Genomic DNA, 8,018 nt, shown 5'->3' with positions numbered 1-8,018 from the left:
GTGAAGGTCATAGCTAAGGAAATCTGGTGGGCTCTTTAGATTCCAGGTATAGATAAAAATAAAGAAATGGCATCTTAAAGCTTTTTTTTTTTTTTATCCCCCCCCCTCAAGGGGGGCTTGAAACCCATAACTTGTTGGGTGGTGATATGATAAAATGCATACATTTCTTTGATGATTGTGTGTTGGGGAAATCACCAAGATCTAGCTTTAACAGATCAGTTCATAAATCAAATGCTATCCTAGACTATGTACATTCTAATCTTTGGGGACCAGCTCAAGAATTGTCTCTGGGTGGAAACATATACTTTGTCACCTTGATTTTTCAAAGAAAGTTTGGTCTTATGTTTTAAAGCATAAGGATCAAGCGTTTGAAAAATTCAAAAAGTTTGGTAGAAAATCAAACTGGTAAGAGGGTTAAGAAGTTGATGACAGATAATGGCTTAGAGTTTTGTAACCAGTAGTTTGAGAGCTATTGTGAAAACGAGGGCATAGCCAGGCACAGAACTGTGAGGCTGACTCCTCAACAGAATGGGCTAGTAAAGAGAATAAACAAAACACTTATGGAAATAGTAAGATGTATGCTCATTCAATCTAAGCTACCTAAGTCACTATGGGCAGAAATATTGATGACAACAACATATCTAGTGAATTTAAGCCCTTTATCAGTTATAGAGTTTAAAACACCTTTTAAGGTGGGGTGGGGGGGGGGGGAACCAACTAGTCATGGTAACTTGAAAGTTTTTGGTTGTTTTCATGTTAGACAAGGGAAGCTTGCACCTAAAGCATTGAAAGGGGTATTCATAGGGTACCTAGAAGGAGTGGAAGTGTACTGATTTAAATCCACCCAAATGCATAATAAGCAGAGATTTCATCTTTCATGAATATGAATTAGCAGTTAAGAAGCAGTTTATTGATGGAACAAACTCTAACATAAAGAATTCTGAGATAGTGGAGTTTAAAATGGAGACATTTGGTAATAGAACTAAAAAAGCTGCAGATTCTCAAAATGCTAATAGTGATCTAGATAATGAAATGGAAACTCAATAACAAACACAATTAGAATCATATACTCAGGAACAAAGTTATCAACTCACCAAGGATATGGTGAAAAGAACCATTAGGCAACTTAAGAGATATGTTTCTACAGAAACGATTGCCTTTGCCTTAGCAGCTGCATAGGACATTAATGTTGATGAACCTTTAAAAAGGTTGTACAGGGCCCTCTTAAGGAGAATTGGCACAAGGCTATATATGAAGAAATGGCTTCCTTATATAAGAATGAAACTTGGGAATTGGTTAAAAAGCCTGCAAATAGAAGAGTGGTTGGATGTAAATGGATCTTCAAAATTAAAGAAGGCTTGATTGGATCTGAACCTAAAAGATTCAAGGCAAGGCTGGTTGCAAAGGGGTATACACAGAAGGAAGGGGTAGATTTTAAAGAAGTTTTTCCCCTGTTGTCAGATAATTCTGGCCATAACTGTAGTTGAAGACATGGAGCTTGATCAACTTGATGTCAAAACTGCCTTCTTGCATGGTAGACTTCAAGATGAAATACTTATGTCCCAACCTGAAGAATGTGGAGACCCTTTGAGGAAATATCATGTTTGTTTGTTAAACAAATCACTGAATGGGTTAAAACAGTCCCCAAGGCAATGGTACCTAAGATTTGATGAATTAATGGTGACAAATGGATTCAGTAGATGCAATTATGACTATTTTGTTTACTATAAAGTAATGAAAGGCAGTACATTAAGTGTATTTGCTACTATATGTTGATGACATGTTATTAGCAAGTAAGGACAGAGAAGTGATTAATGATCTGAAGTTGTTGCTCAATTCTGAATTTGATATGAAGGACCTGGGGAAGGCGTGGACGTAGGTAAGGTTGGCCGAACCACGTAAAAATCTCTGTGTTTGAATCTCTCTTCCCTTAGCTCTTTTACATTTTGGTTGATTTATTTATTATTGTTTTAAATTTATTTAATATTTGCATTGTATATTTTTTACAAACCAAATTTACCCCCCTCTTGGGTTGCTTAGATAGTATTTTAGTCTGATTAATTGGAAAGCTACACTGTGGCATGTAGTTACCCTTTCAACTACTGAAGCTAATTATACAATTGCATTGTGGCTCAAAGGATTAGTGTCAGAGTTAGGAAAAACACAAAGGTCAGTACCAATCTTCTGTGATAGCTCAAGTGCAATTCACTTGAGTTAAAATCCTGCACATCATGAGAAACCCAAACACATTGATATTAAGCCGCACTTTATCAAATATGAAGTCTCTAAAGGGGCTATTAAATTGGTTAAAATTCATACAAACCATAATCATGCAAACATGCTTACTAAGGTTGTTCCAGCAGCTAAACTCAAGCTGTGCTTGAACATAGCTGGGTTAAGTGGTTTCTAAAACTGCTGGTAATGGAGAAGGAGTATGGTTGGGGAGTATTGATTCAAGATGGAGAATTATAAAGGATGATAGTAAATCAAACTCTGGAGATTGCAATGACAACATTTTGTGTATGAGGTTATATGCTCAAGTCACGTGAGAGAAGCACATGTTCCACTTATAATCAATTTACATCAAAACGGCAACTTAAACATGTCGTTTAGATCATCACTTAAGTGATACATGTGAGAGTCATGTGTGTGGCTTCAGCTTGGAGTCGTTATTTCTGTTATCCACATGTCAACTAGCTGTGCAATCTAGAGATATGATTCTTGCTACTGAGGCAATTATAAAGCTGAGTAATGGGGTGCCTTAGGGGGGTGTGTTTTAGAGAGATAAGAGTTAGAGAGAGATGAGAATTGGTTCTAGAGTGTTCTCTGTAATCTCTGGCATTGTTGATTAATAAAAGCCCAATAAAAAAGCTTCTCTCGTGGATGTAGGTTGTGCCATTATTGGAACAATTGAACCACATAAATCTATGCTTTTCTTGTTGGTTTGTGAGTTGATTTTCTTTGATCTTTGTCTTGAATCTTGATTGGTGTTACATAGAATTATTGTTTAAGTTTTCTCTAGATTTAATCATTCAACTTAGCAACTTGATTAATCTTGTTCAAGTTCCTGGGCAGTGGTTGGTCTTGCTAAGAAGTGAGGCAGATCAATTCACTGCAAGCACAATAAGGAGCACTCAATCATGGAATAATAAACTAAAAATAGCATAGACTAATAAAATTAAATTTTCATAGTTAGGCTACATCGTAGCCCTAACAAAACAAATTAGTTGACGGGAATATAAAGTGAATCCATAAACATTGTAGGGAACATTCAAGTAAGACAATTGGAAAATGGAAAAAAAAAATCAATATCAGTCTTTTTCCTCCTCCAAATTGTTGTTGCTGGTCATGACTTTTGTCTCTAGTTAAGTGTGGCTGCTGTTTCTCTTTCTCTACTCTAGATTTTTGCTCTCGTTTCTTATTGTTCGGCTACATGGCTTTGCCTTCCTTTTATAATACTTCTAATGTTTGCACCCTAAATCCTTTTATGGAAAGGATTAACAAAAAAGCCAAGCCACCTCTTTAAAGTTCACGAATGCAAGTAATTACCCAATAAATATGTAAAATTATTTAGTAATAAATCTAATAATTCTCCTTTAAGCAATATTCTTCTATTTCCATTAAGCTCCAATTTATTTCCTCTTTAAGCTTCCTTTTAGTTTAATATTCCCAATATTCCTACAATAACAATATATAAAAATTAAGATAAAAATTAATATAATAAAGTATAATTGTATTAAAATAATATAAATTATTAGCGCATTACACCACAAAATTTCGTTTGTTGTTAGCACGCAATGGCCTAACAGACACAGAAGAGTAACAAGTTTCCTGGAACACTGGAGGCCTATGATCACAGTTTCAAAACCAGTTGATTTACTTGATTTATACTCTGTTTCTAAAGTACATCAAAAAGCTTTACAGTTAGTGAAGCAATTTAGTCAATGCACTAATGACTCAAACTTTTGGCAATCTTGGAGTGTTCATAATAATTCAAACCAGACTTCCCAATTCCACAATTTCACTCCTCCAAATCCTCCAAATAAAACCAATAAATCTAGTAAAAGTGGTCAAAACAATAAGACCCAATCCTTGGGATCATGATTACGCTATTTCAATTAAGGGGAAAAATGGACACTAAATGACGGAGTGTAAAAATGGATAAAAGTAAGCACTGAGGAAAGCGAAGAGCATCAAGAGGAATAAACTGAAAAAGTCTACTGAGGAACCAACTTTTGATACTAGTAGTAGTAAACAATCTGTTGAAGAACATGGTGATATTGGGCTAATGCTGATAGTAAATCTAGCATTCTTCACTCCTAAAGGACAAGACAAAGACAAGTGGATATGTCAAAATAATTTTCACACTACTTGCATTATTGGGGGAAAAGTATGTCATATAGGCATAGACTCTATAGTAGTGAGAATATTATTTGTGAAGAAGATGTAACAAAACTAAACTTAAAATTGGAACCTCATTAAACTCTACACACACTCACATAAATGAAGAATGAAAATCAAGTAACGATAACCAAAGGTTTCTTAGTTTCTTCATCTATTGGATCAATCTTTACTATCCCTAACACTTACCTTTTTATTTTTTTTTCCTCTAAACCCATTTAGTTTTACTAAAAAAATTTTATTAAAAAAATTCAAATAAGAAAAAACCACGACATAATACCACACCAGTCGTCATCTATAAATGCTAGTGTACTTTCCCGTTGCCATTTCGCTGATCAACCACCACCATTCGAATTAGATAAATTTGCCAACCATATCCCATCCATCATGATATGAAATCCCACAATGAAACTTTGAAACTCACACTTAAATTGTAGTTTCAACTTCCCAAGAAAGTTCTAAACAGATTTATGACAAACAAAACCTTGACCCAATGCTTAAGAAAAGCATGAACCAAAGGTATAGAGAATGATATTGACGCCACACTCAAGAAATAGATAAGAAGGTGAGTGATAAGTCTAAATTTTGAATGCCACAAGAATGCAAATTCTTGATAAGTTCACTAGTTCTCAAAAGAACCAAAGAAAGAATAATCTTTCAAATTCAAATAACATTAATCTCTTAATTGTCATACATAGCAAGGTTGCTGAGTTTAAATAGGCTAAAAGAAACCCAAGATCCTAAAAATACAAATGGAAACATTGGAACAACCCTCCAAGTATAGGTTTGTCAAAGGGTGCTTTAAAAGCCTTCACCAACCCACCATTATTAATGTTAGCATTGGCAAACATAATGCTAACCCACCATCATCAATGGTAGACTTACCTAACACATTGATAAACTTGACACAAAACAAATAAATGAAGTTGAATAATCAAAGGAGTCGTTTGAATTCCCAAGCCTGAATAAGCTGTAATAAATTGATCATAACTCCTTCTAGAGAACTCCAAATCCAGCTCTGTAAAATTCTTTGGAAAGCTAACTTAATTATCTTTCCAAGGTATATAGCTTGCACATTAATTCTGGCTCAATCAATACCAGATTTATTCCAAATTTGCCCTTTCTGCATTTGATCCAAATTGTGTATTTGGCTGCCCAATAGCTTGAATAATGCCCACAATGCCTTGTCTTCTCTCCAAGCCCAATTCATGATGTCTTGCATCTTGAATTGCATTTTCAATCCATATTTTCTCAATTAATCCATTTAATGCAGCTTGCATCTTTTTGGCTCTAACTCTTGTAATTGGGCCTCCATGAATGTGCAAAGGATCACTTGAAGCTTTAATGGTATTTCCTTGATGGTTCTCATCACATCAAACTCTCTTTATCTTCACCATATTTACTACAAAAACCAACTAAAATTATACAAAAATACCATTTTTGCTTGCTGGATTCCACCATGCATTGGCCAATATCACTCTTCTCGACCAACATAACTTTTTATCTATTCACCGTCGCTTATCGATGTTTCGATCATCAAAATCAAAGATTAAATCGCCACTGTTATCTTTAATTCTTGACCAAAACATTATCTTTTCGAAAAAAAAATCACCACTACCATCATACTCAGCAACCCTAAATCTTTAATATCTACCTATCCTTGCCTAATTTCCAGCATCATCACCGATAAACCTAAAATTTTTACTTAATTATTATTTTTCTTAAAAAATTTACTTAATTTTTAGTTTAGCCCAGTCCTTTTTAAAAGCAAATTGGAAAAGTACCCCAAGAAAAGCATGTGGCAGTTATGCCCTCCTGCAGGAAATTATGATCAAGGTGATATTCCTAAAGATAAAGCCATGGCTAGCATACCATCATACACTAGAAAGTAAAGACAAATCAAGTGAAAACTTCGCTAACCCATTCTCCGGCCATCAATATAGAACTAATTCTACTGCTAATAGCAGATGGGAATTTAAGTTGAGAATTGACCTTCCTGAATTCCAAGGAAGTGGCTAGCCAAAAGAATCAATGGATTGGATTAATGCTATTGAGGAAGTTTTGAAAACAAGAAAGCTCCTACTAGTGAACTAGTCTCGCTTGCTGCAACTTGGTTTCATGGAAGGGTAGTAGCTTGGTGACAACAAACAAAACTCACAAGGATGAGGCATGGCAAAAAGAAGATTGGTGGAGTTAGAGCTACTGTTCTGTTATATTAAAATATTTGAGAACATGAAAAGTTAATATGGTCTCTGTATCCAAGATTGTAAGTATTGGAGTAAGGATTGTAATTTGATTGCTTTCTCATCACATTTACGGCATTAACTTGATCTAGGTATGAATCATGGTTAAATTGATTATAGGCATATGGCTCTGTTCATTTGGCAACCATTAATGATGCTATCTAGCTAGAAAGTCCTTCAACGATTTCTTTGCCTCCTTGATGTCTGATCTTGATTCGCTAATGTGTATTGCATTTACTCCCTTGATTTTTCTTGCATTCCTGAATGATGGGCTTCACTGTTGGGAATTATCCACGTGTAGTTGGAAGAAATCTCGACTTCTAATGCAGTTTTAAAATTAGCTCACCACCATTTGTCGTCATTAGTCGTTCTTGCACATGTGACAATAATCCATTTAAGAAGCATTGACATTAGTGCCATTTCTTATATCCATGATGTGGAGACTTCAAGAGTAGCCTGTTGAATCGCTCCCATACTTCAAAAATTTGCTCTTCTTCTCTCTAAGTAAGCTATAAGATTTCACTACAAATAGTATTGTTTTATACACTGGGAAGTATTTATTTAAAAATTTAGTTACCATTTGTTTCAATGATGTGATATTATTAATAGGCAATATGTTGAACAAAGAACGAGTTCTATCCTTTAGAGAAAATGAAAATAACCTTAGCTGAACATCTTCATCTGAAAATTTTTCATCTTTAAAAGTTTGGTAAATAACATAAAAATCATTCAAATGATTGTACGGGTCTTCATTTTCTAGACCTTAAAATGATAGGAGATATTTGGGTATCTTACGCATAAAAATCATTAAAATGATTGTACGGGTCTTCATTTTAGCACACTATGTTTTAACTCGAAACTCATAATAGTTATATTTGGGTACATTATGCATGACATGCTCAAATTAGATAAGGCACTAAAGTAATCTTTTACTATATCCATTTCAATGTTATCCACAATCTCCCCTTTAATGCAATGTATATGAGTGTGCAAAGTGCCTTTTCTAGTTCAAGGTCTGTAGGTTCTAGATCATGTGATTGTGACCTTCGACTGTGATGAGATTAAGGATAAAACTACCACAAGCACATGGGATGAGGTATATTCAAATCCTACCCAAGTTCTCGTCAGACCATTTACAAGAGCTCGAGTAAAGAAATTCAAAGAAGCGCTTAATGGATTGATTCAAGCAACTTGGGCTCAATCAAATTCGTGGAGGCCCATTGAAGGAATCGCACATGATAAATGCATGATTTAGCCTCTTGAAGTTTCCAAATAATCACTTCTATGAAATAGGGAGTTGGCTTGCACATTATGGCGGGAAAATATATTATTTTCCTTTTTCAGATACTTCCCATTCTGAGGAGGCTATAGATC

This window comes from Citrus clementina, unplaced genomic scaffold (assembly GCF_000493195.1).
Source record: "Citrus clementina cultivar Clemenules unplaced genomic scaffold, Citrus_clementina_v1.0 scaffold_2, whole genome shotgun sequence".
Lineage (NCBI taxonomy): Eukaryota > Viridiplantae > Streptophyta > Magnoliopsida > Sapindales > Rutaceae > Citrus > Citrus x clementina.
Note: the sequence above shows the minus strand (reverse complement) of the source record.